The sequence below is a fragment of the Microcebus murinus genome, chromosome 3 (genome assembly GCF_040939455.1).
Source record: "Microcebus murinus isolate Inina chromosome 3, M.murinus_Inina_mat1.0, whole genome shotgun sequence".
In the NCBI taxonomy this organism is placed as follows: Eukaryota; Metazoa; Chordata; class Mammalia; order Primates; family Cheirogaleidae; genus Microcebus; species Microcebus murinus.
The window spans coordinates 5900132-5908614 of record NC_134106.1 but is presented as its reverse complement, the minus strand read 5'-3'; the positions used below and the strand labels follow the sequence as shown (position 1 = coordinate 5908614).

Here is an 8483-nt window from a genome sequence, read left to right as displayed (position 1 = left end):
ATGGTGGTTAGAGTTTTAACAATCTTTAAGTGCAGATAAGTTAGTGCTTAGATATGAATGTTACGAATCATGGCGCTTTGGAGAGGAAATGTTCGTTCAGTTGCGTTTATCTGCAGGTTCACATGCTTTTCTTGAGTTTCTGTCTCTTTCTTCCACCCTCCAACATGCTCACATCCGTGAGCGTTCATGCGTGCACACGCAATGCACACGCATACACACTCCCTTCTTGCCTATGTCTCCTCCAAATTTCTATGCTTGAGGCCTTCAGAAAGAGGGAACAACCAAATGTATCCGATTCTAGTACTTTGGCACTGATACAGTTGTAGCGGAGGAGAGTCATTCTGCTTGGGACGTCTTGCCTTATATTTCAACAACATAGGGCTGATTTTACATCTACACTAGACTGGGAAACTCAGGGCACAGAATTGGCTTTTGGAAGGTTAATGAACTGAACCATAGCAAATGCTCCACGAGTATTTGCTGAATCAATGAAAGAATAACAAATGTAGTGTCTGTAAATTAACTCCAGGCTTCAGATGCTCCTGCCAGCGTGGCCCTAGTATGGTGTGGGCATGGCATCATTAGGGTCAGGTGGGGGTGCATAGCCCAGGACACCCCAGGAACATGGCTCAGAGGACATGAAGGCTAGTTTGCTCTCGCTGTGCAGGCTGTGAGGGTCCCAGTCACCCGTACCAAGGCCACTCCTGGTCTTCTTATCCATCCTAGCGCATAGCTTGCTAAAATCTCGGGGTTACCTCATGGTCAAGATAGCCGTGGGCGTTGTAGATATCACATCCATATTTCAGAGAGCAGAAAAGAGGAAGAAGAGGAAAGGGCACCACTCCCTTCCCTTCTGCTTTTATTCAGCAGACCTTTCTGGAAGCCCTCTCTTGCCACCCCACCCCCATACACACACTTCATCTTGTACTTCCTTGGCCAGAGCTCAGACGGCCACACCTAGCTATAGGGAAGCTGGCAACGGTCATCTTTGTAGCTGGGCACCAGTGACATTGGATAATGTAAGTTCTGTTATAGAGAAAAGGACTGAGTACTTGGAGACATCTTGCAGGCTGTGTCATCAGACTTAACCAATTCCCATAAATAGCACGTCGTGCTTTAAAATAAGCAGTTATTACAGCTTTAATGAAACCACAAATCAATAATTCCTATTTTTACTGAGTGCACAAGTGTTTTAAATTGAGAAAATGATTTGGGGGAAAAAGGTATTGTTTTAATGATACCCTAAGACCGGAGAGCATCTATCCGTCACTGTCACCGTGTGAATTCTCAGCTGCAGTCAGGGAGACCGGGCGGTGACAAATGTTCTCAGTGGTGGGCAGGCGCCCTGGCAGGGCTCTGAGTTTTCCGGTGGCATTGGTTATTTGGAGAATGGTTTGCCTTTTATTGAACAATCGTTTGCTCTTATTTACAGGTGTAATGCTTGCGCTCTCTCATCAGTATTCCCTGGGAATCTAATTTGTAAATAATTACTTGACAGAAACTGAACTGGCTGGAAAATTCTGAGGCAGAGGCAGGTCCCAGAGAGGGGACTTCAGCTGAAAGGCGGAGCACCTGAATGGCCTGACCACAATTTCTCATCTCAGCAGTTAGCAGCTAATAAGGTCCCTTGTTAGAAAAACAAATTCTCACTTCCAGAAGCAATGGCCACACTTAGCTGGTCATTAGCAGCCCTGCTGGAAGTGCGGGTTCAGTCTGCCTGCTGACGGGATGGTTTTCCCCTTCACCCCTCTGTGCCAGAGAGCGGGTGAGGGCCCGGTTGTTCCTCCTGTACGTGGAGGCAGGGACGAAAGCCATTTGCTGTGCACAGAATGTTTGTGTCCCCCCAGTTCCTGTGCCGAAGCCCCAGCCCCCAGTGTGGCTGCATTCGGAGATAGGCCTCCGAGGAAGCAGTTAAGGTTACATGAGGTCACAGGGAGGCCCTGCTCCAATGGGATTCATGTCTCTATAAGAGGAGACAACAGGGAGCTTCCCTGTCCCTCGATACACGCTCACACCAAGGAACGGCTTTGGGAAGACACAGTTACAACTTAAAATAAATGACAGTAAAACAAAGACAATAAAGTCTCGAATTCATCTCTTCCTGATTATTTTACTGTGATCTATTCTCTTGAAGGTACTATAGTCTCTGTAGGGTGGACAGACCATGTCACAGGGGCCCCTGCGTATCTGTTCCCAACTCTGCATTCAGTGACGTCACATTGGTCCACATCGGTAACTTGAAATTTGCCGTTATCAGCTGGGAGTGTTTACACCAGGGAAATTAGCGGACGTTGAGATATTTAAGTTGCATGTTGGATAGCAGGCCCTAGGTGCATCCACTGTTCCCCTCTTTCAAAGCCATTTTTCTACTCGATCTTCACAGCAGCCTGGGAGGCAGAGATCATTCTTTTGTAGGTGAAAACACTCAGCTTTGGGGGGAGGAGTGACAGGTCCAAGGCCACCCAGCTACTAAATGACAGTTCAGATTTAAATCTAGGATTTCAAAATTCCAGCGCACCTCTGGCTAAGCCACCGCATTCCAGAGATAAAGAGCAGAGGGGACCCTAGCTGTCCTTCGGGGCCCCATCTCAGGCAGGAGCCTTCTCCAGGTTCGGCCAACAGCCTCTCTCTCCTTGGAAGCCCCCCGCTGTGCTCCGCACCCCCTCTGCACAGCATTTATTAGTAGTGTCCACCTTCCCTTCCATTCTGCAAGCACCCAGGTGGCAGGAAGTCTCACCCACCTCCAGAACAGAACACAGCCCAGATCTGGGGCCCAGCAGGCATTTTTTAGATGAATGGGTAAGGGGATGAAGGCGTAACATAGGCCTTGCGTTTCTGCTTCTGCCTCCACTCTGCCTGTGGCACGGGGCCTCCCCCTCCGAATGGGCAGAACAGCCGGATTGTGATAAGCCCCCGAATGCGCTGGGCCCCGGGCAGCACGATGGCTGAAGCAATAGTTTACACAAACGTGGGTGTAGCTTGATGCTGAAATGTCTATTGAGAAACCATGAATACTTCAAAAAGGCAACTTTTGAAAGAAACTACTATCGAAAGAAACTACTTCGGAAACTAGTTGACAGTCAGACTGAGCCAAGGAAAACGTGCCCAGGGCAGTGAGGCCGGAGACATCAAAGCCACACTGAAGGACACTTTGAAAGGAGAGTCACATGCCCGATCACCTTGGGGAATCTGTCTTTGCAACTGATCTAAGTCAAGGGCAATAGGGTACAAGGACATCAAATTCGTTTGAAGAAAACAGCATCCTGTTAGTCTTGGAAAACAATTGCACAAAGCCACCAACGTGCCACTTCCTCCCTTCGCCCACACTCCCGCCGCTCAACAAGACTCTGTACTTCAAAGATCCTTCGAGTCCCAGATCTGCCCTGTCACTGCAGTGAACCATGTGAGGGCAGAGGCTCAGAATGCTGATAAGAGTGGTGTGAGAAGGCCCCCGACTCGTCTCACCCCCTGGTGGGATCCCAGTCCCATCTCTGGGGCTCACTTTCCCAGAATCGCTTTGGTAATTTTTCTAGACCCCAGGGGTCAAGAGACCTGAGCTCAAGGGTGGTCCACCCCCCCTCCCACGGGAGCCTTTGTCCCCACCTGTAAACTGAAGCCACTCAGTGCCTGCCTCTCGGAGCTGCTGTGAGGTCTCCGTGGGCCACCAGCTGGGGTTCTTGCTGTTCCCCATGCCCCCTGTAGGTTGAGTGGCCTCATATTTTACAGGAGAAACCCAAGGCTCAGTGATGGTACGTGGTTGACCAGGCCACACACAGGGACTTACTGGGGTGTCTGGGAGTCGGGCCCTGTGCCCCTTCTGAGCTCAAAACATCACATCTGCCTTTCTTGTCCACTCTCAATTGTTAACCCTGAGTCGGGTAAGTATTCTAATGATAGAAAATGATTGCTACGCTGTCTTTGTCCACGTGCATTGCTATGAAGGGACCCTGAGGCTGGGTGGTTTATAAAGAAAAGAGGTTTCTAGGGAGCACGGTTCTGCAGGCTGTGCAGGAGGTGTGACAATAGCACCAGCACCCGGCGAGGGCCTCGGGAAGCTCCCACTCAGGATGGAGGGCAAGAGGGCAGCAGGGGTGTCACGTGGTGAGCGGGGAGCAGGAGAGAGGGGAGGAGGTGCTAGCCTCTTTTACCAATTGGCTGTCCTAGGAACTATCAGGGGAGAACCCACTTATTGCCTGGAGGATGGCCCCAAGCTGCTCACGGGGGACCCGCCCCCCTGACCCAGACACCTCCCACCGGGCCCCTTCTCCAACACTGGGGGTCAAATTTCAACATGAGTTTTGGAGGGGCCAAATATCCTCCCTGCTGCTCCCTCCTTGTTGTCATCTTCTGTACAGCATGGAAGGTTCTAGAGGGAACTTCTAATGACTCAGACACCTTAAAGAACACCGAAAAAGGTGCCACTCAACCCCTTTATGGGGTCTTCTGCTTTCCTTGTGATGTTTCCAGAGTCAGGGACAGGTTCCTCTCAGGCCCAAGGGTCTGTTCTCTTTTGCATTGTGGCACCGGACCTCTTTGGCTTTGGGGGTGCCAGAGATTCCTTTGTACTGAGAGAGAATGCTTGCCCCTTGCCTGTGTGTGACGCTGGCTGGCCACTGGGGAGAGCTGCAGTTTGGAGGTGGCCAACCACGGTTGCTTACAGTAAGCGGCTCTTACTAAGGGGGCTACTCGTTCCCTCATGTGCTTCAACAGGAAAGGCAGAGTTCAAACACTTAGCCAGATGCCTTTGTAGTGACGTGCGCTGTGAAAGCGTTATGTGGCCTGGTCCCATGACATGTCCCTCTTTTGGGGGACCTGAGATTCATTGTAAAAGTGGAATCCTTGAGTTTTAAAGACCTAGATGCTCTGCCTTCAGACTGTGCCTGCTTTTCACATATTTAAACTATTAGGCCCTAAAAACTGCAAATGTTTTCTGTTGGCCCTGCTTCTGAATGGGCTCTGCATGCGTCTCAGTGGTCTCACTGAAAAACAGACACTAAATTAAAAGCTACCTGGCTAAATGAATTTGGTCTGCTTGAAAACTCTAGTGGTAAATTCCTATGATTTTGTGTTACCTTGGCACCCATTTTTGTTTGTCCTTTAATTAACACACCCAAACTCCTTCTTAAAAAAGGTTAAACTCTCTCCGCACTTTGATATGTAAATTTGCTATGCTGTTTTCTCTAAAACTCAGTGAGTGCTTGGGCCAGGTGGGACTTTCCATTTACAAAGGCACAATAACTTAAATCTAGCTGCCCTTTTAAACTAGTGAGTTTTACTGGTCTCATGGCTACAATTGTAAAAATCCAAGCTCTAAAGTCTTCGTGTCCATCTGTATTTTTGTTTATACATTGTCTATGCGATATCAAATCGACTTTCAAATACATGAGTACTCATAAATGAATTACATAAGCTCAAATGCTTTCCTAGTTCATGTGATTTTAGTAATCTTTGGTCAATAAAGACACTTTTAAAATTGTTGGTAAAATAAAAGAGAAACGTCTTCAGAGTTTAATTTAGACAATTTTTCTTGGCTTATTGTTTAAACAGGTTTTATACTGTCTCTGATAGATGTTTTAACTGTTGCTTCTGTGATATTTTTGATACTTGCTTAATTTGTGAGCTTATGTCTTTGGATTTGAGCCTGTAGATTCTGAGGTCTAGACAAGTGACCATAGTGAGGCTTGGGGAAAGTACCCAGGCCCTGTCCTCCCAGCCCACCTGTGCCTCTTGGCCGTGCTGGGAAGGGTTAGATCTGCCAGGCACTGGCTTCACAGCACTGTCCTGTGTCCTGGGCTCCCTACATAATTAAAATTGCTTACTTCCTAGGTTTTTCATTAAAAATAAAGGTTACTAAGAGTTAACATTGTAATTAATATATGTAACTAAAACTATTAGATATAAAAAAATTCTATTTGCAAGATGCATAAGGGAAGTAAAATATGTGTTTGGCAAGACAGATTATAAAAAGACATTAGAATGTGGTTTTTGTTAAAGGGGAAAGTAATTTTGCCTAGTTTAGAGGTTTTTAAAAGTTGTTTTAAATTAAATGAAAAAATAGGTAAAACTAAATGAATATAGAAAGTTGGGAAAAGAAAGAAAATGAGAAAAATTGTAAGAGGTTAAAAAATGTTTATGGAAATGTTATGGTGTGGTCAAAATTGATGAGATTGGATAGATTTGTTTATAAGGTTTTATTAAAATTAGCTTTTGCATTAATAATTCACTAATGCAAAAGGAGAATTTAGTTTTCACTTTTGAACAAGATTTTCATGTAGTATTAATAAGAGACAGTAAAATATTTTTGTTTACCTTTTGAGTAAACTACAAAAAAAATAAAATAAAAAAGAAGGGTGAGTGGGAGAGACAGCTTCAGTTTTTAGTCTTTCTGTCCTCAAACTAATTTTTTGGATATTAAGTCCCTTCGAAGTCCAAGAGAGACATATGAGGCTTATTCGGTATGTTAAAACTATATGGAAAGCATTTTCAAATATGAAATGGTGTTTAAATTTCTTTGGGTTATATTTGTATAAATGTGTTACTAATATATGTTCCAAAATGGTCTGTAATTCCTACTATGTCTTAGTATATGCTATCAATGATAATTATGACTATTATGTTAAATTGTTTCATTGCCACAGAAATAACTAAGTTTCCTTGTCAATTGTGTCTTTAACCATGACTATTCTAAGACTTTTGCCATTCACAATTATAATATTTTCATTCTTCTTAAAAAGTGGTTTATAATCAGGTATGGTCCAAAAATTTACTTCTTCCTTAAGGAAAATCACGGAAAGGACTTTGACAAGTGCTGTTGAGGACAGGTTTCTGGTAGTTTTGGAGATCACACCACTGGACTGGGTAAAAACTTCCAAGACTCTAATCGAAAAGCTGATGCGTTCATGAGTGTTGCTAATCCAGCATCAAGTGGAACAAGAGTTAATTACCTGGGACTGAACTGATAAAGAACTAAAATAACTTTTTGATGAACTTTTTGTTTGAACCATTGCTCATTCTTTTCATGTTTTGTCTTCCAGGGTCAATAAAACTTTTTTTTTTTCTTTTGAGCTTTTTATAGCTGACAACAATTGGGTCAAGTATACTTTTGTGAGCAAAATTTGAAGCATTTATCTTTTTCTCTACCTGATTCTTCCAGAATCTGGAAACTATTTGTGTGCTTTGTTAATTTATGACAATATAGTTATTTGCATAAGTTTAATGAGAGTATGTTTTCTGTTTTAACAGGACACAATTGGAGACACAGGTCCTTTACCAAGGCTTTGGCTGGAATGAAATATTTTCAGATATGACCAGAATGCTTTCAGGAATTGAGGTGGACTTTCTAGAACTGATGAAAAGCCCCTTGAAAAGACTGGACTGGTACCGTGTCTATGTCAATATTACAGGGTTTCTGACTTGTGGTAAGTAAGGAATGTCACTTTCTGACAGGCCCGGGAAACTCAAGTTATTTGGGGACCTCAAGAAAAGAAGAATTCATCTAATCCATACAGGTCTCATATCAAACCTTTGACTTAGCTTTATATCTTTGAGGCTTTTAAAAAAGTCTAATCTGAGATTCTTAATAAAAAGTTCCAGCAAAGTGAATTAAAAAAGAGCCACCATGGCCAATCACTATTCCTGCTGTACTTCATGCAAATAATCAGGCCAAGCATAGTAAGACTGAAACTTACTTTTCAAATAAATTGGTCCCATTACGCTTTGTCTTTGGTAGAAATGGGGGACTGGAGAGAGAGGAAATTATATTTCAAAAGAAAACTATAGTACATCTGTTATTAGATTCTAGCCCTGCCCATTGTTTTTGAGTTTTTATTGTTGGCTCACAATTTGGGACTGACTTCTGAATGCTTTTCTGGGTACAGTCTCCAACCTCATGTTTTCAATGTTTTTCTTCTCTATTTTTGACTTGGAATCGCTAGAAATGAAAACTGTGCTTTGCTTAATACCCTCTAAACCGAAGCTGGACAACTTAAGTGAACTTTGGGGGAAATCACAGCAACTTGCATACAAACAGCCTTCGCGCCGGCTGATGTATAGACTACCCAGAAAGTTCACTCGAACACCTGATTCGAACTACAATCCAGAAACATCTGTGAGATTGGCGCTGAATCTGAAGATGTTTCAGAGACTCTAAAAAAAGCTAGTCCATGGACGACTCCAGACATTATCCTATGTTTTCTTCTGTTTCCATAGAAATGCCTCTTATTAAAGATATGTTTTCATGCATGATATATAGAGGCCTAGCCCATCTGCAAGGCCACCTCCTGGAGTGGGACACAGCTGTCTAACTGAACTGATCTATTCTCAGGAGTAAGAGACTGACTAAAGAAGATATGGGACTGGGACGATATGTTTAAATTTGCTCTTTTCTGCTTATCCCAATTTGTTTTCTCCCCACTCTTTTGCTTATCTCTAATGACCTCTAACCCAATCTCTCCAAAGCTGTCAGCTTGGCTTTTAACGTGTGA

The 8483-nt window shown here is 43.9% G+C and overlaps 1 long non-coding RNA gene across 1 annotated transcript; it reads left to right on the top strand.

Annotated features, from left to right (window-relative positions):
* Positions 1–891: 891 nt before the first annotated feature.
* Positions 892–8246, top strand: LOC142869946 (uncharacterized). The gene is made up of 3 exons (XR_012918466.1): positions 892–1019; positions 7243–7418; positions 7935–8246. It is a non-coding gene; the product is annotated as an uncharacterized LOC142869946 (long non-coding RNA).
* Positions 8247–8483: the final 237 nt, after the last annotated feature.